This window comes from Hyperolius riggenbachi, chromosome 3 (genome assembly GCF_040937935.1).
Source record: "Hyperolius riggenbachi isolate aHypRig1 chromosome 3, aHypRig1.pri, whole genome shotgun sequence".
NCBI lineage: Eukaryota > Metazoa > Chordata > Amphibia > Anura > Hyperoliidae > Hyperolius > Hyperolius riggenbachi.
Genome location: NC_090648.1, coordinates 170,173,776 through 170,196,345, shown reverse-complemented (window position 1 = coordinate 170,196,345; position 22,570 = coordinate 170,173,776). Strand labels below are relative to the sequence as shown.

The window sequence follows — 22,570 nt, the reverse complement described above, 5'->3', positions numbered from 1 at the left end:
TGCAGTAGTGTCTGAATAACACCAGAAACAAGCATGTAGCTAATCTTGTCAGATCTGACAATGTCAGAAACACCGGATCTGCTGCATGCTTGTTCAGGGTCTATGGCTAAAAGTATTAGAGGCAGAGGATCAGCAGGACTGCCAGGCAACTGGTATGGAAATAAATATGGCAGCCTCCATACCCCTCTCGCTTAAGTGGTCCTTTAAAGAGACTCCGTAACAAAAATTACATCCTGTTTTTTATCATCCTGCAAGTTCCAAAAGCTATTCTAATGTGTTCTGGCTTACTGCAGCACGTTCTACTATCACCATCTCTGTAATAAATCAATGTATCTTTCCCTTGTCAGACTTGTCAGCCTGTGTCTGGAAGGCTGCCAAGTTCTTCAGTGTTGTTGTTCTGCTATGAACTCACCCTTTCAGGCCCCTCTCTGCACACTGCCTGTGTGATATTTAGATTAGTGGAGCTTCTCTCTGCTCTCTTATCTTTTACAAGCTGGATAAATCGTCCTCTGAGCTGGCTGGGCTTTCACATACTGAGGAAATTCAGACAAGGGCAAAGCTGTTTGCAGGAAGAAAAGAGCAGCCTGAAACTTTAGTGCATGAGAGATGCAGGGGGAAAGAAACACACAAATGATCTCTTGAGATTCAAAAGGAAGGGTGTATACAGCCCGCTTGTGTATGGATGTATTTTCTATGTGTGGACATACTGTACATCAACCTACTTCCTGTTTTGGTGGCCATTTTGTTTGTTTATAAACAAACTTTTTAAAACTGTTTTTAACCACTTTTAATGCGGCGAGGAGCGGCGAAATTGTGACAGAGGGTAATAGGAGATGTCCCCTAATGCACTGGTATGTTTACTTCTGTGCGAGTTTAACAATACAGATTCTCTTTAATGACCAGCATGTCTGCTGTAGTAGCATTAACCAAGATATGAGAGGATGACACAGGTTGACCAACTATTAATGCCCAGAAATGGTTTAAACTAAATGATGCAATATTTTCCTCAAGTGGGATCAGTAGATGAGATTTGCGGGATCGTAAGTAATCAGAAGGTAATAATCGATTATTTGAAAATAGGGATGATTTTGGCACTATCTTTCTTCAGTTACAATCATTAAATCCAACATTACAATTGAGGACAGGACAGCCAGGCAGTAGCGTTCCTACAATAGGGCGCAGGGGGGCGTGGCGCACCGGGTGACAGCTAGCCAGGGGGGTGTCGTCACGACCCCCCATGCAGCCGCAGCAGGGGAAGAGCAGCGCTGGAAGGAGGGGTGACAGGGATAGCGGCGGGGAGGGGGGAAAGATCCCCCCCTCCCTCACCTGGGTCCCCTCCTTCCGCCTCTCTTCCCCTCCAAATGACAGCGGGGGCAGCGGGCAACTTAGAGTAAGGGCGGGCGGGCGTGCAGAGACTACTCACTTTACGTCTGGCTGCGTTCCAGCAGCTGGAACGCTGGGTCGCCGTCACATGCCTCTTCTCCGCCTCCAATGCTGTGACACGCATTGGAGGCGGAGAAGAGGCACGTGACGGCGACGGAGCGCTCCAGCTGCTGGAACGCAGCCAGACGTAAAGTGAGTAGTCTCTGCACGCCCGCCCGCCCGCCCTTACTCTAAGTTGCCCGCTGCCCCCGCTGTCATTTGGAGGGGAAGAGAGGCGGAAGGAGGGGACCCAAGTGAGGGAGGGGGGGGATCTTTCCCCCCTCCCCGCCGCTATCCCTGTCACCCCTCCTTCCAGCGCTGCTTCCCCCCTCCTGGAGCAGCTATACTGGGGGCAACTAAACTAGCTATACTGGGGGCATCTATACTAGCTATACTGGGGGCAGCTATACTAGCTATACTGGGGGCAGCTATACTAGCTATACTGGGGGCAACTAAACTAGCTATTCTGGGGGCAGCTATACTGGGGGCAACTATACTGGGGGCATCTATACAGGGGGCAACTATACTAGCTATACTGGGGGCAACTATACTAGCTATACTGGGGGCAACTAAACTAGCTATACTGGGGGCATCTATACTAGCTATACTGGGGGCAACTAAACTAGCTATACTGGGAGCATCTATACTAGCTATACTATGGGCAGCTATATTAGCTATACTGGGGCAACTATACCAGCTATACTGGGGGCAACTATACTAGCTATACTGGGGGCAGCTATACTGGTGGCAACTATACTAGCTATACTGGGGACAACTATACTGGGGGCAACTATACTAGCTATACTGGGGCAACTATACTGGGGACAACTAAACTAGCTATACTGGGGGCAACTAAACTAGCTATACTGGGGCAGCTATGGGGGCAACTATACTATCTATACTGGGGGCAACTATACTATCTATACTGGGGGCAACTATACTAGCTATACTGGGGGCAACTATACTAGCTTCACTGGGGCAGCTATACTGGGGGCAACTGTACTAGCTATACTGGGGGCAACTATACTAGCTAATACTTTAAATTACAGTTAGCTCCGCCCTCATGCGGTCATGACCACGCCCAATTTTTTTGCCGGTTGTGGCCACGCCCATTTTTTAAGGGGGGGGGGGTGTCTTTTAATACCCAGCACCGGGTGCCAAATGCCCTAGGTACGCCACTGCAGCCAGGCAACTGGTACGACTTAAAAGGAAATAAATATGACAGCCTCCATAGCCATCTTGCTTCAGTTGTCCTCCACGCGCTTTACCTTGTGTGGCGTGACCCCGCTCAGCTGAGACATGACAAGTATGTTGACCCAATGCTCTGTTATACCCAGGCCTTCAACCTCCCTGGCGTTAGGGTTTTTTCCTGATTTTAGAGTTTAAAAGCGGTACAATTTTTTCATGTGCTTTTAGACCCTAAAACCAGGAAAAAGTCATACTGTAGAAAGAACTGCAGCAGCCCCTGCACTTACTCACCTCCCCAGGATTACCGCTCTCAGCAACTTTGTTCTTTTACTTTGATCCTGACTCGGAAGGAGGTTAAGTGCACAAGATATAAATGCAGAGGATTGGAAATCAAGTACCAGAGAACCCCTTAGGCAATGTCCATACAAGCCAAGTTCAAACCAGAAATCAGATGATAGTCTTACCAAGGAGTAATCCAACTCAAGGTCCAGGAACAAGCCAAGGGTCATACACAGGAGATCGATAAGCCACACAAATAATTCTAGGGAGCAAACAAATTCTTAGTGAGCCAAGCCAGGGGTGATCCAAGGGTCATACACAGGAGACCTATAAGCCAGGCAACAGGTTTCAGGCAGCAGACGTATCCGTGGTCATACACAATCAAAGTCGGTTCAGACAGCAATCCAATACGAAGGCAGCAATCCAATATGAAGTCAAGGTTAGGCAAGCAAAAAGTCACAACAGGAGAAAACACAGAGAAGCACACTCAATCAGTAGACATGCTAATGGTGGCCACTAATGATCCAATCTTTTTCATCCAATCTTACCAAATCTATGTAGTATAAGGGTAAATTGAGTGAATATACTGAATGTATACTTCAGGCAGTTACCTTATATTACACAGAAATGGTAAGATTGGATGAAAAAGATTGGATCATTAGTGCTATCACGGGCAATGAATACAAATCAAGAGCAGCTTAAATATTACAGCCAATCACACCTGACCACACCTCCCAGCAGCCAACCAGAATCTACTTCCTGCACACCTGCATGAGCTGGGATAATGAGTCGGCAACTGACAGATGTTAGCGTCTACGACATAAGAAGTAGGCAGACCAAGTGACCGTGCGTGACCGTTGTATGGTGTGTGGCCACCCTAACAGTTCATGTATTATCTAGATAATGATCAGGCATTACAGAAGTACAGCCTTGTCAGATATCAATGAGTCAATTTATAGATTTGTTATGTAGAACGTCACCTTAGTTTTTCTTTCCACTTTCATAGACGTTACAAACCTGCCATAGACAGTACAGAGCAGTGGAACACGCATGCACAATCCAACCAGCCTGAGGCCTAGCTGCTGGCAGATTTAAAGGTCAACTCTGTGAAGCATCGCTGGATTGGTCACTGAATAGGAAAAATACTTTTCATTTAGTTTCTTTTTGTTCCTCACACATAATTTCAACATTGTTGCTATTTTTTAGACTCCCTTTCTAGCCAGTTGACTGACTCCAGCTGTAAGAGCCAGAAAGACGCTATATATGTAACTTTGAATAACATCTTAACCTGCAACCCCCCCAACACTTCACCCCCCCCCCTCAGGTGTAACCTTACCCCCCCCCCCCAATCATGCCTAAACCTTAAAGCACCCCCTTACATAACCTTAACTACCCCCTATGCCTTACCCTTAAAAACAGACCCCATCCACGCCTAGCCTTAACCATCTCTTCCCCATGCCTAACCTTAACTGACCCCAGCTGCTAATTATTCAATAATGTTTATTATTTATCGGGTGAACAAATTTCACACTATAGCCGTTATTTATAACAAGGGTGCCCAAGTTTCTTACTATAGCAAGTGGCCAAATTTCCCACTTCGCTTATAAGGTAACTGGACTAACAAGTGACTTGGGGGTTGTTTTGCAAATTGCTATGGCAAAAACCACCCAAGGGCTGGTGCACACTACAAAAACTTTTTAACTCCTTCCCGACCGCCTAATGCCGATAGGCGTCGGGAAGGTGGCAGCCCCAGGACTGCCTAACGCCGAAAGGCATCAAGTCCTGGGGCGGGGTTTTGCAGGGGATCTCGCACCGATGCGCATACACCTCCACTTGAATGACGGAGCGGAGTATACCAGCGGTGATCGCCGCTAGGAGACTGTTAGATGGCAAAAACCACCATCTATTTACTTTGTACAGCACTGCGATCTACGGCAGCGCTGTACTGGGGCCATCTGTGTCACTCGGCTGTCCCCTGGAGAGGCTCAGAGAGCGATCAGCTCTCATAGGTTGATGCCTATAATGAGAGCTGATCAATGTGATTGGCTGGTGGAGGGAGGGATTGAGGATACAAAAACAATAATAAAATAGTCATTTTTATAAAAAACAAAAAAACAATTAAATTAATAAAAAAAAGCAAAAGCTGCAGCAGTGATCAGAGCCCACCAACAGAAAGCTCTGTTGGTGGACAGAAAAGGGAGGGTGGATTCATTTGTGTGCTCGGTTGTGTGGCTCTGCAGAGACACCGAAGCAAAAAATTAAATTATGACCTAATGATTTCTATGCATAGCACAGCTAAGAAATAAAACATTAGGAGAAGAGACATAAGTCTAATATTGTTTCCAGTACAGGAAAAGTTAAGAAACCCTAGTTGTTATCTATGCAAAAGAGCCATTGAGCTCCACGATTTTCAAAGTCGCAGAGAGCTCCTTCTTCTGAAGCTTGTTATCTCAAGTGTCTGGTACTGTACTGTTTTTTTTCTTCGGCAGATAACAGTTCAAAAGTTCACTGGCCTGCTCTGTAAAATCATTTTGAATGCTGAGTAGTGTGTAAACTGCAAATATTAGAGAACGATGCAATGTTATAAAAAAAAACTATATATAACTGAAAATAAAAATATGAGAATATTTTCTTTGCTACTAATGTTCTAGTAATTATCCGTACTACATGTACAATTCATTATATCATATTTTGTTATCGCTTCAGTGTCTCTTTGAGGTCGCATCCTAGTGGGACGTTGCGTTTTAATTCAATGTTAAAGTCGCAACTTGTCTGTGTTAAGAGGTAACGCACTGCAAGCAGCGAGTTACCACAACACAATATTTTTCAATGTGACTTTAACGTTGCACTGTGAACGGCCCATAGGATTAGCATTGCAGTGTGCTAAGCTGCATTATAAGACTTTATAACGCAGCTACGCAACGTGGCACTGTGAATGCGACCTAAAGCTTAGGACTGATTAACACTGCAGGAGCTTTTTAAGCGCTAGTGATTTTGAAAAGCTCTTGCTAATGCAATGCTATGGGGGATTTTTACAAAATCACATCGCTCCAGTGTGAACACACACTTATAACATTAGCAAGAGCTTTTAAAATCACAAAGCGCTTGTAGTGTGCACCAGCCGGATGATACACTTATAAAGACAACTAAAGGAGAACTGATCTTATAAGACCGGTGGGCTCACTTATATCCAAATAATGGATACCTCTGTTACCTTTGAGAAAGCGGCAGGAGCCGCGAAACGGCTGTTAGGCCGGTATCCACACCTATCACTTATCTGGTATGCCTGTATTGCCAAAGTGTCCGCAATAAACCTTAGTAAGCAGAGTTGGTGCTCCATCTTTCTTCTTTACTACAAATTAAATCCAAATAACAATTATGCAATATTAGCAAATTCTTAACAATATGCTTACTCTGGTAACTTGTGAAAAATCAGGCTGTGCAAATTTACTAGCAGTTTGGGAAAGTGATGTATCAAATTGTGTCAAAATGTATCAATTTTACATTATAAAGCAAATAAAACATTTAGTAATTATTGTTATCAAGTTTCAGTACATCTGACTTCTCAGGATTATAGTGCACATGATGTTTTATATCACGTAAGCAGTACAGGGCTTTTTATATTAAACAGTAACAAGCACATTGCTGATAGACTGCAATACAGCATTTTAAGTTTAATAATGCCAATAAATCCCTTTCTACAAGTCAATTGCATCCTCATATCCAAATAGTTCTACAATCCCAACTTCCTCTCCTCTCACCACTTAAATCTGTTTTTACTTATGCTGGTTTTCTCATGTGCTGCACTCAAGTTCCCGAAACTTACAGTTTCACATTGGATGCTCACTTGATATGGACATGCAGCCCACCTATAAAAGAGGGAAGGGGTGTACTCTCTGGCTATCTATACTGGGGGGCACTTTCTGGATACCCATAATGAGGGGCACACAGTGGCTACCTGTACTGGGGTCACTCTCTTGCTACCTAAACTAAGGGGTATGCTCTGGCTACCTACACTTGGGGCAAAGAATTAGACCTAGGACTCTACCTGGATTTTCATGCAGTGATATCGATTTATTGAATTACATACCAAAGCTTACAGGTAGCATGATTTTTCAGCCCCTGTAAGCTTTGGTATACAATTAAATGAAGCAGTATCACTGCATGAAAATCCAGGTGGAGTCCCAGGTCTAGTTCTTTACTTAGACTGCTTACCCCTAAGGACTGGGGCACCTGGTCTGACTCCCTGGTCTATGAATCTTTGAATAGACAGGTGAGTAAATGGTGGCCCTTTCTGCGTATACCTACACTCGGGGGTTCACTCTTTGGCTGTGTAAACTCGGGGGTCTCTCTGGCTGCCTATCGTTGGCGGTACGATTCTTTCCATAGAAAACATTTTACCGCTTTAAGAAAAGTCTGGAAATAATCATACCGTTAGGGAGGTGAAGTTTTACCGCGTAGAGACAGCACTGGATAAGTGATTACACACACACACGGCCTGATTTACTAGAGTTTTCCAAGGCTAGATGTAAGCATCACATAGTACATCCTGAAATGGGTAAAATTACTGTTACAGTGCTGCAAGCAATGAGCAGCGCTCACAGGCTGCAAGTGAAGTGAAAGCTCCAGAGATATGCCCAGCCCCTTGGGGCTAAATACACACCTTGAATACAAATCAGATGCAAATTATGTGCTAACACTAATCTAAATTCTAAAATTTGAATGCAAGCTGACACCCCTGGAGGCAGCTAGCCTGAAGTATACTTAAATTTTGTACAGCAGAAGGAAATGGCAGCGCTTCCAAACAGACGCTGCACCTGAATTGACTACCTGCACAAGTATGCAGAGCTCGACTAACGGGCAGGTTACACACCTTGCATTCAAAACAGGTACAGTAAAGGGGGCGTTAGCTTCAGCATAAGTTGTGCACAAATTATCCCTAATAGACTCTCCTACGGCGGTGACGTGCCCCAACAGGAGAGAAACTAACCACTAATCTAGCAGTGAAACATATCAAAAAGTGAAGCATGTTCAAACAATGAAAATTGTCCAAAAAAGGGGAAAAAAAGGGTTAAAACCTCAAACTAATGTAACAGTGAAGCATATTCAGCAGTGAAACATATCCAACAGTGAACCCTAGCTAGTCTAAAATTAAAATCATAATCCTTACCTGGTGCAGCTAGCCATAAATGGTATACACATTTGTTCAAAAGACAGCAAGCAATGAGCAGCGCTCACAGGCTGCAAGTGAAGTGAAAGCTCCAGAGATATGCCCAGCCCCTTGGGGCTAAATACACACCTTGAATACAAATCAGATGCAAATTATGTGCTAACACTAATCTAAATTCTAAAATTTGAATGCAAGCTGACACCCCTGGAGGCAGCTAGCCTGAAGTATACTTAAATTTTGTACAGCAGAAGGAAATGGCAGCGCTTCCAAACAGACGCTGCACCTTAATTGACTACCTGCACAAGTATGCAGAGCTCGACTAACGGGCAGGTTACACACCTTGCATTCAAACCTGCCCATTGTAACCTGCCCGTTAGTCGAGCTCTGCATACTTGTGCAGGTAGTCAATTCAGGTGCAGCGTCTGTTTGGAAGCGCTGCCATTTCCTTCTGCTGTACAAAATTTAAGTATACTTCAGGCTAGCTGCCTCCATGGGTGTCAGCTTGCATTCAAATTTTAGAATTTAGATTAGTGTTAGCACATAATTTGCATCTGATTTGTATTCAAGGTGTGTATTTAGCCCCAAGGGGCTGGGCATATCTCTGGAGCTTTCACTTCACTTGCAGCCTGTGAGCGCTGCTCATTGCTTGCTGTCTTTTGAACAAATGTGTATACCATTTATGGCTAGCTGCACCAGGTAAGGATTATGATTTTAATTTTAGACTAGCTAGGGTTCACTGTTGGATATGTTTCACTGCTGAATATGCTTCACTGTTACATTAGTTTGAGGTTTTAACCCCTTTTTTTTTCCTTTTTTGGACAATTTTCATTGTTTGAACATGCTTCACTTTTTGATATGTTTCACTGCTAGATTAGTGGTTAGTTTCTCTCCTGTTGGGGCACGTCACCACCGTAGGAGAGTCTATTAGGGATAATTTGTGCACAACTTATGCTGAAGCTAACGCCCCCTTTACTGTACCTGTTTTGAATGCAAGGTGTGTAACCTGCCCGTTAGTCGAGCTCTGCATACTTGTGCAGGTAGTCAATTCAGGTGCAGCGTCTGTTTGGAAGCGCTGCCATTTCCTTCTACTGTTACAGTGCTGCCCATAGTTATTCATACCCCTGGCAAATTTTGACTTAAAGTAAATTTTGGAACATTTTGAAACATTTGGAGTTCATTTCTAAAGATAAATGGGCAAAAATACCTGTGGAGACATGCAAAAAGCTGGTCTGCAATTATAGGAAGCGTTTGATAGCTGTAATAGCCAATAAACGCTTTTCTATTGATTATTGAGAAAGGTATGAATAATTTTGGTCTGGCCCCTTTTTGCTCAAATGTAAATAAAAGCGGAGACATTAATTTCTCCCACAATAATGCCTCTGGTACATTGTCTTATTATCTTTTGGGAGACCCTTATGTCATTTCCCGTCAAAAAATTACTTGCTAGTTGAATAAAAGTAACTTTAAGTCAAAAATTTCCAGGGGTATGAATAATTATGAGCAGCAATGTAGGTAGCAAATGTTTGCAACTCTTGTTGGGGCCATAATGGACCACGGTGGCTGAAACAGGAGTTCATGGATGTGGGACTGCAATCCTGTCAGTGCTAGCCTGCTTAGACCAGTTTCTATCTTGTCACACGGGTACAGTATACAGGTCCAGGGAAGGGTAGCAAATCCCCCGCCCCCTTCCCATCCCATTCTAGATGGCTTTAATCAAGGCCAGCCCAGGACTGGAGGATTGCTTACCTTCTATCAGCCCAGGATCAGGCACACTATGCTGTGTGCTTTATACAGAAGGTATTAGTTATAATTATACTTCTTATTAAAATATTTGGCCCAAGTTTCTCTTTTCCACCATTGCTACCATCCTCAGAATGGAATCTTTTATTCCCAGAATGAATTATTTTTTCCAGATCATTACAATCTTCCATACACAATTTCTATCAGTAAGTATGAGTGGACAGAAAAGCTCATTAGTACGCACAGAGTTCCTCTCCAAGGAGCTCACCATGAGTCATGATATCCTTAATCAGATATCCTGTCTGTGCTGCAGGGACTGCTCATCAAGGAGGGATTGTGTCCCTGGTATATCTTTTTTTTTTCCGTTTAATTCAGATGAAAATTATGGGCATTTTATAGGCCTAGAGGAAGTGAAATCATGCTTGCTTTAGTTTTTCTTCATTTCTCTACTTCTTACTAAAGCAGGGCCCCTACTTACAAACAGGCTCTGTTCCAGGAGATTGCTTGTGAGTTGAATTTGTGTGTAAGTTTAGTCCTCCTGTGTTACACATAATATAGCGAAATGTGGATACATGGTTTGCTGTGCATGCGCAGAACTCTCCCAGTGATGGGTGCGCGATCGAGGAGGCATGCTGACAGGACCGTGAATGCTCAGTAGCCCGTGTCTGGAGTTCCAGTTGCGGATCAGAGGGAGCAGTGGCCCAACTGAGAGGACTCGGAGGACACTAAGCAAACTGAATGACAATGGGGCTGGAAGAGGTCACAGGTCAGTAAAAAACTACTTTTTTGGTCCAATTTAGGTGTGCTTTAACCCATTAGCAGCTTCAATAAAGTTATCTCGTGGGAGATAAGTGCATTGCTTTTGGCCTCAGTCAGCAGAACTGGTTGTGCTGTAAATTCTTGGAATGCTTTGATGCCTCTCTGTTGGCAGAAAATCTAGAAACTGAAAGCTGTTATTGTTTCACACTGCCACCTTGTGACAGGGGGCTAAAAATACACATTACAGCAATACTAATTAAAATAAAGGAAATAAAAAAAAATAAGAAATACAAAGGTGCTAAAATAAATAGGCCTGGAGCACTTGAAAGCCTCTAAGTAATTTGGCTGCTAAAGGGTTAAATTACTTACAACAATTTATACAATACTACAATGTGTAAAATATTAACAGAAATATATCATAATATAAACAGTAGTACAGTATATATTTTGTTCAGGGAGACAACTTTGTATGTATAAAATGTTGTACATTGAGTCATTTTCAAGTAGGGGACGACCTGTAATGGCAACTTGGATCTGACTTTTTACAATGATAATAAATAAGTCTGGTTGGAGTTATACCAGATGTAGTATCACTTATGATAGCCTATAAATATGAAGAAAGTTCAAATGAGAGGTGTCGTCCACTGGAACTAATTAAATTCCAGCTTTGGCTTTCCCCTGATATTAGAAAGTGAGTGCAAGCCAACTGTTGATGGGACTGACTGCTATCCATTAACACCTCTCAAGTTCCACTAGTTGTGCTTTTCATGATGTACCCCACACAGAGAAAGATTTGAGCATAACCTCTAGAATTAGAATAATCCAACCAGAGCAACATAGTTCTAACACAAAAGCATTGCTGTATCCTCTTTAAGAAGTGCCCAAAAAGAGTTAAAGGGAGGTGCGCAAATCAAAACCTTTAAGGACCACTCCAGCTGAAAAAGTAAGCAGTTAAAATCTGACAGAACTGACAAGTTTTGGACTACTCCAACTCCCCATGGGGGACTCTCAAGATTTTGTTTGTTTTCATGGCAGTTGCCAAGTCTAACTGCCGAAATAGTAATATACCAGCCAGCCTCCCTAACGGCAGATGGACTTAGCAACTGCTGTTTGTGCTTATGAAAACTCTGAGAACAGGGGCGTATCTAAAAGAGAAACCATGACCAAGAATTGAACTTCATCCCAATCAGTAGCGGATACCCCCTTTCTCATGAGATATCTTTTCCTTTTCTCAAACGGATCATCAGGGGGCTCTGCATGTCTGATTTTGTGGTGAAACCCCTCCCACAGTGGGATGTCAGGACCTTCTGTCTGTGAACCCCATTGCATTGTGGGAAATAACAGCTGTTTACAGCTGGATCCAACTGCCAAAAAAGCAAGCAGCATCTCCTTCCACTGACATCACCTGCCAGCAGTAAAAATGTCACCATGTGGTAAATGTCAGAATGTAAATCAGGGAGAAGAAAGATTTTACAATGGGAAAACACTGACTAAATCATTTATACATAATTATTGTAAAAATGAAGCACTTGTTTATTACATTATTTTCACTGGAGTTCCTCTTTAATAGGGCCCCCCTGCAAAAATGATATCATGTGGCCCCCTTGGTCCGCAAACCCCACATGATCGGGATCCGGTGAATGGCAGAAGAGAGAGTGTTCTGCTGTGAAGCAGCATCTAGGAGCAGAAAAAAAAATAACACACGCTCCTGCACATGGCCCCCAGAGCCTCTGGGCCCCCCTGTGATGGCAGGGGCTGCAGGCTTGATTGTTACGCCCATGCCTTAGAATCCCCCATAAGAAGATGGACTAGTCCAAAACCTGTCGGTTCTGTCAGATTTTAATTGCTTACTTTTTTCGCTGGAGTAGTCCTTTAAATTTAGAACAGACTGTTATTAAAACTGCAAATACAATGTAATTGCCATTTTCCACACAAGCAACACTGTGCTATGAAATGTCTTATTATAGAGAAAAATAGCTGGCAATAAGAAGAAGTCCCTTAGCTCCCAGCAAGAGATCAGTTACAGGGTCACAGTTTGGGTGAGCAGAGTAGTTGTGTCAGCATGATGTGTGTAGAAATAGCACTGTATGTTTATAAAGGACTTCTGGAATCCAATACCCCACCCTCATCTCTTCTGGTTTTTGTTCCAGCTCTCTCCATGGTTACCGCACCTGACATTGAGAACAGCACGAGATCTGCTGTAGAATCGCAGCCTGCAGCAGCAGCTGAAAATACAGGAATCCCCGTCCTCGGCACTCGTTTTACCAGCACTACATATGGTACCAGTGGAAAGAATAATGTGATTTCACCCTCACAGTCCTCTTATCCCATCCATTGCTTCTTTGGTTGTCATCTGCATTAGATTGATGGTATTAATTTAAAGACAAGATGTAAAAGGATCATTATTTCATTCAGATTTCCACGCTTTCTTGATATGAAAGGAGATTCCCCCTATCTCCGCTAGGAAATCCTGTTTGTGTGATCCGCTGGCTCACGCAGCACTGACAATGGATTTTCTAGTGTCAAGCTAAATTAAAGTTAAAAATAACCGCAGAGAAAGTGGATTTAGAGAAACAGGTAACGCCAAGCAAGCAGTACTAACACAAGTGTCTGAACTGCGGAAAGGAGCTGAGCAGACATCAAGTTGTGGCTTTCATTTATCCAGGACCAACAGTATTTCTGTACAGTTCAAAGTACCAATTAGAGTCTTTATGGGGGTCTCTATCAAAGGTCAGAGCTCAGTAAAATACAGTTTCATCCTCCCATGCACACTCACTGGGGAAGGTAATCTGAACAGAGACACAATAGTTTGATGTAAGCTGGCTCACTTTTTCTCTGTCAACAACAAAAAAGGGAGAATTGGCTGAAAATGTCTCATACACACAGTGCCCACTAATGATACAATCTTGTTTGTACAATCTTACCACTTCTATGTAAAGGTGGCCTTTAACGATACAATCCTTCGGACGATCTACTGTTTCCAATCATTGTTATGCTCACTAGCGGCCGTTAACCCACTAATCAAATCGATCATATTTATGAGATCGATTTGAAAAATTGATCTATTGCATTCTTCTGATTGAATGGTTAGCAGGTTTTTGTTAGTGGGCAAAATCATAACGATGATTGGAAACGATTGATTGTCTGTAGAATTGAATCCTTAATGTCCATAAGGGACTAGCTAAAATATCTATTTGAAGAACATTCACTGAGCTTGCCCCTTCTACTACACAGATTTAGTAAGATTGGCCAATCCAGATTGTATCACTGATGGGCACCTCACAGGTTCTGATACTGGACGGTTAATTGGAATAGCTTCTAATCTTTACGCAGTCAGATTATTGCACATTGGTATTTTACATCAATATAACCTATCTTATTGCAAGCACTCAGACAACGGTCTTCATTAATAAATCCAGCCAAATATCTGATTGGCACAGGGTACGCTATATACATGGCTACTCATTAAATTATGGTAAGAAATCATTTCACCCATCAATGCAATGGTTATAATAACTGTATTACACCTATATCGTACATAATATATGATACTATACAATACATGGCTGTAAAATTTCACAAATATAGCGGAGCCAATAAATTATCTCAGTGGGAGACGTCTGGTGTGTTAGCAGCTGTGCATTATGGGAAATATAGTTTACTAACACCTGGTTAAGGATGCCCAACCCAAGAATAGACAATGCTATATTTCTGCCTTGTAATCTTAGAGCATGGGGAATCCCAGGTCTCTTCTGAATATCTGACCTGTGCTCTGTGTGCCTCCTGCACTCACCTGTATTATAACCTGGATTTCAAAAAGTATACCTTCAATATATTTTTTTTATACAGAAGTACCATAATGCACATGTATTGCTATTACACAGTTTTATCCAAATGCATGTAAAAACGTTTACAGTGAGCTTGTGGTACAGGTATAGCTGATGGTCTTAGGCATGTACCGTGGTTGTCATGTGTCTATAGACTTTCTATAGTCTCCCGTGCATCTAACACATGAACCAGCTCTGTACGATGAGCAGAATCCCTGCTACACTAACACAATCAAGTAGCTATTCCCTACACAGCGGACCAGGCAATCATTACACAAAGGCACTTAGACATGAAGAAACATTTAAAGGAACAGGAATACGTTCTCTTACCAGTCACATGCTGCTTCATGCACTAGGTGATTCCGTTATTCCTGATGCAGGATGCTGAAGGAGTGGTGGTGGTGGGGGGGGATCAGCCAACGTGCTCTGCACAGGAAGCCTCTTCTAGCAGGTGGGAGACAAGATGATTAAAGGATGGAGACAAGAGAAAATGGGCTGGGCTGCTGGTATAAGACATGACATTAAAGCAAGGCTTATGTTAAACTAGCAGTCTAATGGTAAAAGGAGGGAGGTGGAGAGGCAGGGAGGAGGGGACTAGGGATTGTCTCGCAGTGAGTCTATGTAACATGCTTTTTCTCGATGTTCCTTTGGGATTCGGAAGCATGGAAGACCCTTTCCTTGCCGTAGTGATGTAAAAGATGCTGTATAAAATACCGGTCTTACAGAAAAGAGAGCAGAGAGCAGCTATGGACTAGCTAAACAAAGCATGAAATGCAAGGTGTCTCTGTATCATACAATCATATCACTAGAATTGTTATTATGCAAATACAAAAATGGAAGTTACCCCTTACAGGTCAATGGATTCACTATGGGTAGGCATTTGGCAGCATGGCCATTGGGGTGTTCATAAAAATATAAACAAGGTAAAAAATGCTCCCAATGATTCTAATATACAGTATCTCACAAAAGTAAGCACACCTCTCACATTGTTGTGAATATATTATTATATTTTTTCACATACATATGTACTGGCCGCCGGGAGACTTGGGCGCAGGATAAAGCCGATATATGGCTTATATTGCTGCTGCACAAGTCCCAGCGGCGTTAATTACTGTTCCCCTCTCCAGGTCCACGTGGATGGTGGGGAATGATGTAATTCAGGTTCAAGCTGCTGCTGGCGGCCGAATTACAGTGTTTTAAATGTAACTTCAGCTCAGTCTCCTGACAGCGCCAAAGTTACTCTGTGCGCGCCGCTGTAGCCATAATTCCTATTACGGTCTCTGGTGGCGCCGACTGCGGCCAAAATCTCCTGTGCTGGATTCAATGTGCTCATATTTTTTTATGGTACAACACTAAAGATATGACACTTTGATATAATGTAAAGTAGTCAGTGTGCAGCTTGTATAACAGTGTAAATTTGTTGTCCTATCAAAATAACGCAACACGTGGCCATTCATGTCTGAACCGCTGGTTACAAAAGTGAGTACGCCCCCTAAGGGAAGAATGTCAAAATTCTCTCCAATTAGACATTTTCTCTCCCCGTGGTCATGTTATTCATTACTGTTACAAAGTCTCAGGAGTAAATGGTGAGCAAGACCATACAGCAGTTTAACATGACCGGTTCCACTCAGAACTGGCCTCGCCATGATACACCAAGGAAGTTGAGGGCTCAGTGTCATATCCAGAAGTTGTTTTTTGCAAATAGATGTATCAGTGCCAGCAAAATTGCTGCAGAGGTTTAAGTGGTAGTGGGTGAGCCTGCCAGTGCCCAGACCATACGCCACCCTCCATGACATGGGTATACATGACTGTTTTCACAGAAGAAAGCCTCTTCCAAAGAAAATGCACAAGAAAGCGTACAGCTTGTTGAAGGAACGCAGGCTAAGGACATTGATTACTGGAACCATGTCGTGTAGTCTGATGAGACCAAAATAAACTTTTTTGGTTCAGATGGTATCAAGCGTGTGTGGTGGATACCAGATGTGGAGTTCAAAGACAAGTGTGTCTTGCCTACAGTCAAGTATGGTGGTGGGAGTGTCATGGTTTGAGGCTGCATGAGTGCTGATGGCACTGGGGAGCTACAGTTCAGGGAATCATGAATGGCAGCATGTAATGTGACATACTAAAGCAGAGAATGATCACCTTCCTTTGGAAACTGGGCCGCAGGGCAGTATATCAACATGATAATCGGCCCAAACATCTGTCTTGCTAAAGAAACTGAAGGTAAATGTTCTGCACTGGCCAAGCAGGTCTCCAGGCCTAAACCCTAGTGAGCATCTGTGGGGCATCCTCAAATGGAAGGTGGAGGAGCGCAAGGACTCTCTAACATCCACCAGCTTCATGATCATGGAGGAGTGGAAGAGGATTCCAGTGGCAACCTGTGAAGCTCTAGTGAACTTCATGCCCAAGAGAGTTGAGGCAGTGCTGGAAAACAACGGTGGGCACGTAAAATATTGACACACTGGGCACAATTGTGACATTCTTCACTTAGGGGTGTACTCACTTTTGTTGCCAGTGGTTTAGACATTAATGGCTGTGTGGTATGTTGAGCTATTTTGATTGGACAACAATGTTATACAAGCTGTACTACTTTACACTGTATTAAAGTGTCCTACATTCAGTGTTGTCCCATGAAAAGATATAATCAAATATTTACAAAAATGTGAGAGATGTACTGACTTTTGTGAGTTACTATATCTGACTAATGTGGCTTCCTCACACTTGATATCCTCTCGGTACTGAATGAAGGGTCTACCTTTATTCTCACATTTTATTTAAACTATCCAGAGTGGGCCGCCAGTGTTCTTAATAGGTAGTTGTAAGCCAAGAATATCTTCAGTAGCACAAAAAGGGAATTCAAAGAGCGAGGGCTTTTTATTTCTCCATCCCCTTCAGGGTTCCTATAGATGTATGCCTTGTGACACCACTCATCTGCTGCTCATTTTCTCCGCACCAGCCTGGGCCACACAGTATGCTCTCCTTTTATGTACTGTAGTTGCAGAGCAGCAGTGTTCATAGCCATTGTGCAGGACTGGCAGCTCACACCAGCCTGGGCACAGACTCACACAGTGTGTTCAGTCCACCTGTAGGAGGTCTGACTTCTGCACTTCACCTATTGGACTGACAATGTGATTATCCAGACTGTGCTCTGTACCTTCCCTCTGAGCTCTCCGCTACACTTAGCACAATGCATGAAATGATAAATATAAAGCCAAAATTGTCTTATTTATAATTTAAGAAAAGAATAAACAAACCCTGAGAGCCCTTTTCCACCAGCGCGTTTGCGCTGGCTGAATCGCAAAAACGCAAACCGCTAGCGATTTTACAATCGCTACGGTTTGCTTTTTAACATAGGAATCGCGGTAGGTCATTTCCACTACCGCGATTCGTTTTTGGCGGGAACGCAAACGCGCGGCGGAGCGATATTTGCCGCGATTTCTCTATGCAGTGCATAGCATAGCAAAATCGCGGCCGCGAACGTCGGGGAATTGCCGGTAATTGCGATTCAGCAATCGCTAGCGTTCAGCGTGAACGCTAGCGATTGCTAGTGGAAAAGGGCCCTGAATGCATTAGGCAGGAAACACACTTGTCTTTCAGTTTTCTGCGCGCGTTTTCCTGCATACTTTTTCTGCACACCAAGTGTGTTTCTATGCAGGAAAACACGTGCGTTTTTTCACAGCAGCAGATGTAATTGATAGAGAAAACTGACAAAATGTGCAGAATCAGGATGCAGAATGTCAGTTTTTTTTCTGCGCGCGAACAACATATTAAGTGTGGACTAGCACATTGATTAACATGAGTTCTCAGTTTTTCTGTGCAGAAAACGCGCACGAAAACAGTCAAGTGTGTTCCCTGCCTTACACTTTAAAAGACATTGGGCCATATCCACTAACCAGCAGTAAAACTGCCATGTGCAGGGAGCTGTTAGCAGAGCGCACATTACACCAGCAACACATAGGTAACACAGGTTGCGCTGATTGTGCAGCATGTACTACCTTGTCAGGGTAATCTGTAGTAAATGGACTGCTCAAACCAAATGGGGGTAAAAGCACTCGACAACGTTATTTAGAATCCAGACATCACACAGACAGCTGGCCTGTATCAGGTAGCAGTAAGCTCTTAGTCATAGCTCAGCATCACATCAGGTGTGTTCATTATAGACTGGGTGGAATTCCACCCCTAAGTGTACACAATCTAAAGGGGACCTCTCTCTCAAATATAAATGCATCCCATAATAAGAGAACATATACACATATATTAAAGATCTAGGAAAAATAAAGTAAAACAGGAGGAAAACAAAAATACACAAAGTACATATTATACATCGTAGAGCAGGTTTATATCCCATGTTGCATTAATAAAAACCATAGGGGACTAAATCCTAAAGATCCAGAATACCTCACTTCTGAGGAGAAACCTCTAGAAATCACCTCCTCTCAATGGTCATCTAACCCTCAGTAAACCTTGGAAACGGAAGCCTCTAATGTCACCGGCATGCACAGTGCAGAAATGTCGCAACACCGCAGAGACATTGCTTGCAGACCACTGCGCCCACTTAGAGTAAGTAATGGAAAAATTGCTGTACACTGCCTGCGTGCTGCAAGGTTACCAAAGTTTTGTGAATTTGTCCCTTCTCTATTTTCACTCTCTATATAACAATGCAGGATTATCCACCAGGCAACCTAGGCAGGTGCCTGGGGCCTATTGGGTGTCAAGGGGCCACCTTCTCTGACCTTTCTCTACTTCAGCTTACCAAAAGCACCACAAGGGGGCCTCAATTCTACTACCTTATCTAGGACCCCATTACATCTTATTCCATCTCTGCTCTATAGAATGCCTTGTATGCACTTGTTTGCTTGGAAAATACCGAAAAGTCGATAAGGTGAGAATAAGAGAAGGGGACCTATTTAAAGCGGAATATAACCCTGCATTTCAACTTTGCTCTAAAACATTATTTACAGCGTATTATATGCAACCAGCATTTTTTTTTTACTAGACCAGCATTGGAAGGGTTAAACACAGAGGTTTAAAGTTCCGTGGAGAGATATGCAGAAGTTCAGATAGATACATTTAACTAAATAGAATGTAACAAGTGATAAATGTCACACACTGTTTGGCTGTCCTCCAGCTCCTTCTCAGTCAGAGAGAGTGGGTCACATTCCACACTTAGATACATTTATGTAAACAAAATGTATCTATGTAAGCTTTGGATGCGTTTGCACTTCTCTCCAGGAACTTTAAAGCTCTGTGTAACCCTTCCAATGCTGGTCTAGTAAAAAAAAAATGCTGGTTGCATATAATATACTGTAAATAATGTTTTAGAGCAAAGTTGAAATGCAGGGTTATATTTCGCTTTATAAGATGTCAGTCTCACATCAATCAGCAATGCACTTTCACGTCACTGTTTTCAGAAACTACCTCTCTGCAGTTACCCAATTCCATAAAGAATCATCGGTGAACTTTGAAACTTGCTTTGTAAAAATTAGAAGGAAATGACACGGGTGAATCCTCAGACACGCATCTGTGCAACCAAAATCAATAACTTGTGAACACAGGACAACTGCGGCATCATGTGGTAACCTGACACTCCCTACAGGAGTCAGCAGAGTACAAAGCAGAGCAGCTGACAGAGAAAAAAAAATCAATGGATGGCAGTTTTTGATCATGGGGCTCTAGTGAGTAAAAACTACTGTAAGGATATTAGTGTAGTTTGTATGACTGGAATCTTGCAAATGGCCAGAGAAAAAGAAATGAGAATAAAGCAGGTGCAGAAGACAGTTTGGCAGAATCAACTGGGTATCACTTCAGGGCTCAAACCCACTAGAGCGATTTTCTAAGCGTTTAGGGAGTGATTCAAACCGTTAGCGATTTGCCTAAATGCTCAGCTAATGTTAATGGACGGGCCAAATTCCACTGGAGCGATTGCGATTACCAAATCGCAAAACGCAGGACATGCAGCATTTTTAGCGTTAGCAGTTAGCGTTTCTGCAATGTAAAGTATATAAACACTGGCATAATCGCTTATCAAAACCTGCACAGAGCGATTTTGCTAGCATTTTGAAGTTACTGCACTCTGTAACAAAATTAAAATGAATTGAAAGGACCAATTAGAATTTAAACCGCTAATCGCTACACAATCGCTGGAAAATTGATTACACTTTTTAAGTGTACCGAAAACGCTTATGAAATCGCTTACAAACCGCTCATACAAAACGCTAGCGATTGTGATTAGCGATAGCGATTTGTAGTGGGTTCCAGGCCTCATAGAGGTTTACAATAAACTTTTTTTTACTGAAGAAAGTTTACCTGTTTCTTTTGTTCTGTCCCTCTGAAAATAAAAACGTAAGCAAGTATATATCAAGGTCCCTAGATAAAAATGATTGTCTCAAATATTATTATTATTTATTGTATTTATAAAGCGCCAACATATTACGCAGCGCTGCACAATAGATAAATGGGTTAACATACAAGGGAGGACATACAGGCAACTCACAACAAAACAAGATCATGCAAATGATTTGATAACAATACAGTGACATATTTCAAAATCGAGACGGTTCTAGTCCACAAGAGGGGTGATTGACAGTAAGATTGCATAATCAAGCTGGAAACACTAGGGAGGAGGGCCCTGCCAGAGGCTTAAAATCTAAAAGGTGGGGGTGGAGACAATAGGTGCATCTGTTGAGAGGGTGTCTAAAAGAACGTATTATAGTGTTGGTGTAGGGGGTATGCGAGCATGAAAAGGTGAGTCTTGCGAGCTTGTGTGAAGGTATTAAAGGTGGGGGCAAGTCTGGTAGGAGAGAGTAGGAGAGAGTTCCACAGAGTGGGGGCAGCTCTAGTGAAGTCCTGCAATCGTGCATGGGACTGAGGTATGCGTGGTGTGACTAGGCGCAGGTCATTGGAGGATCGGAGGGGGCGGGCTGGTATGTGCCTGTGGACCAGATCAGAGATGTAGGTCGGCCAGGTCTTGTGCACTGATTTGTAGGTCAAATATATACACTAACTGATGGCCCGGTGTTGCCCGAGTATGTATTTGGCTGGTATTGGCTCTGCCCACTTTTTCTAACCCTTTTTCTAACACACAATTACTCAATGGTTTGTGAGCTTTGCAGTCTTTGGCATCAATAATTTACATTGAAATGAAACAAATCTGATTGGCTATTTGTGGCCCACCCCCTTTATGAATTTGAACCCCAGTCACCCAATGACCAACTGTACCAGGTTTGAGGCTTGTGCCGTTAACAGTGCAAGAATGGCAGCAATTAAATATTCCCCTTTAAAATCAAAAGGTGAATTTTGATTAGGCTTTGTAGGCTCCACCCACTTTTCTGATTATTAATCCCAGTCACCCAGTGACCAACTGTGCAAAGTTTGAGAACCCTACCATAAACAGTGTAAGAATGGCTGCAGTTTACATTTTCCCAGTATAATTTGTATTTGTCTCTGCCCACTTTTTGGTTATGGAGATAAAAAGTATCCTATATATTATTCCAGATAACATACCATGGGCTCGATTCACAAAAGGGTGCTAACTAGGGTGCTAAGCAGTTAGCGCGCCCAAAGCTTTTATTGATCGCGTGCAAAGTTTGGCGCTGCGCGGTGTGTGCGAAACGTCGCACCTGGTGCGACTAAAACGTTGCACTGGGTGCGCCTAAAACGTAGCACCAGCTGTGCCCGAAATGGCACACCGACCGATGTTTCAGGCGCACCCGGTGTGACGTTTTAGGCGCAAAGTTTCGCGCGCACCGCTAAACTTTGCGCACGCTAACTTAGCACATTAAACTTTGTGCGTCCTAAAGGGCTTTAGGCATGCTAACTAAGTTAGCACCCTTTTGTGAATCAAGCCCTATGTGTGTGTGCGCCAGTTTCATTGAAATCCGTTGAGCCATTGTTGCGTGATTGAGTAACAAACATCCAAACTTTCGCATCCATAATATTATGAAGATAATATATATATATATATATATATATATATATATATATATATATATATATATATATATATATATATATATATATATATATATATATATATATATATATATATATATAATTAGTAGACCCAAGCCCGTTAAATGGGCTCTAGGTCTTTTTTTTACCGCCGCTGCCAGTCACTACGCATGCGCGCGCACCCACCGCGCGCACGCAACTGCCCGCCCACCTCGCTCCCTGGTCTTTCCAGCTG

The 22,570-nt window shown here is 42.9% G+C and overlaps 1 protein-coding gene across 2 annotated transcripts in view; it reads right to left on the bottom strand.

Moving 5' to 3' along the window:
* SEMA4B (semaphorin 4B) overlaps window positions 1-14,852 on the bottom strand; it is a 319,690-nt gene extending 304,838 nt beyond the window's left edge. For both annotated transcript variants that reach the window (XM_068275246.1, XM_068275248.1), the window contains exon 1: window positions 14,716-14,852. The gene's annotated coding sequence lies outside the window, so the exon portion shown is untranslated. The remainder of the gene's footprint in view (window positions 1-14,715) is intronic.
* Window positions 14,853-22,570: the final 7,718 nt, after the last annotated feature.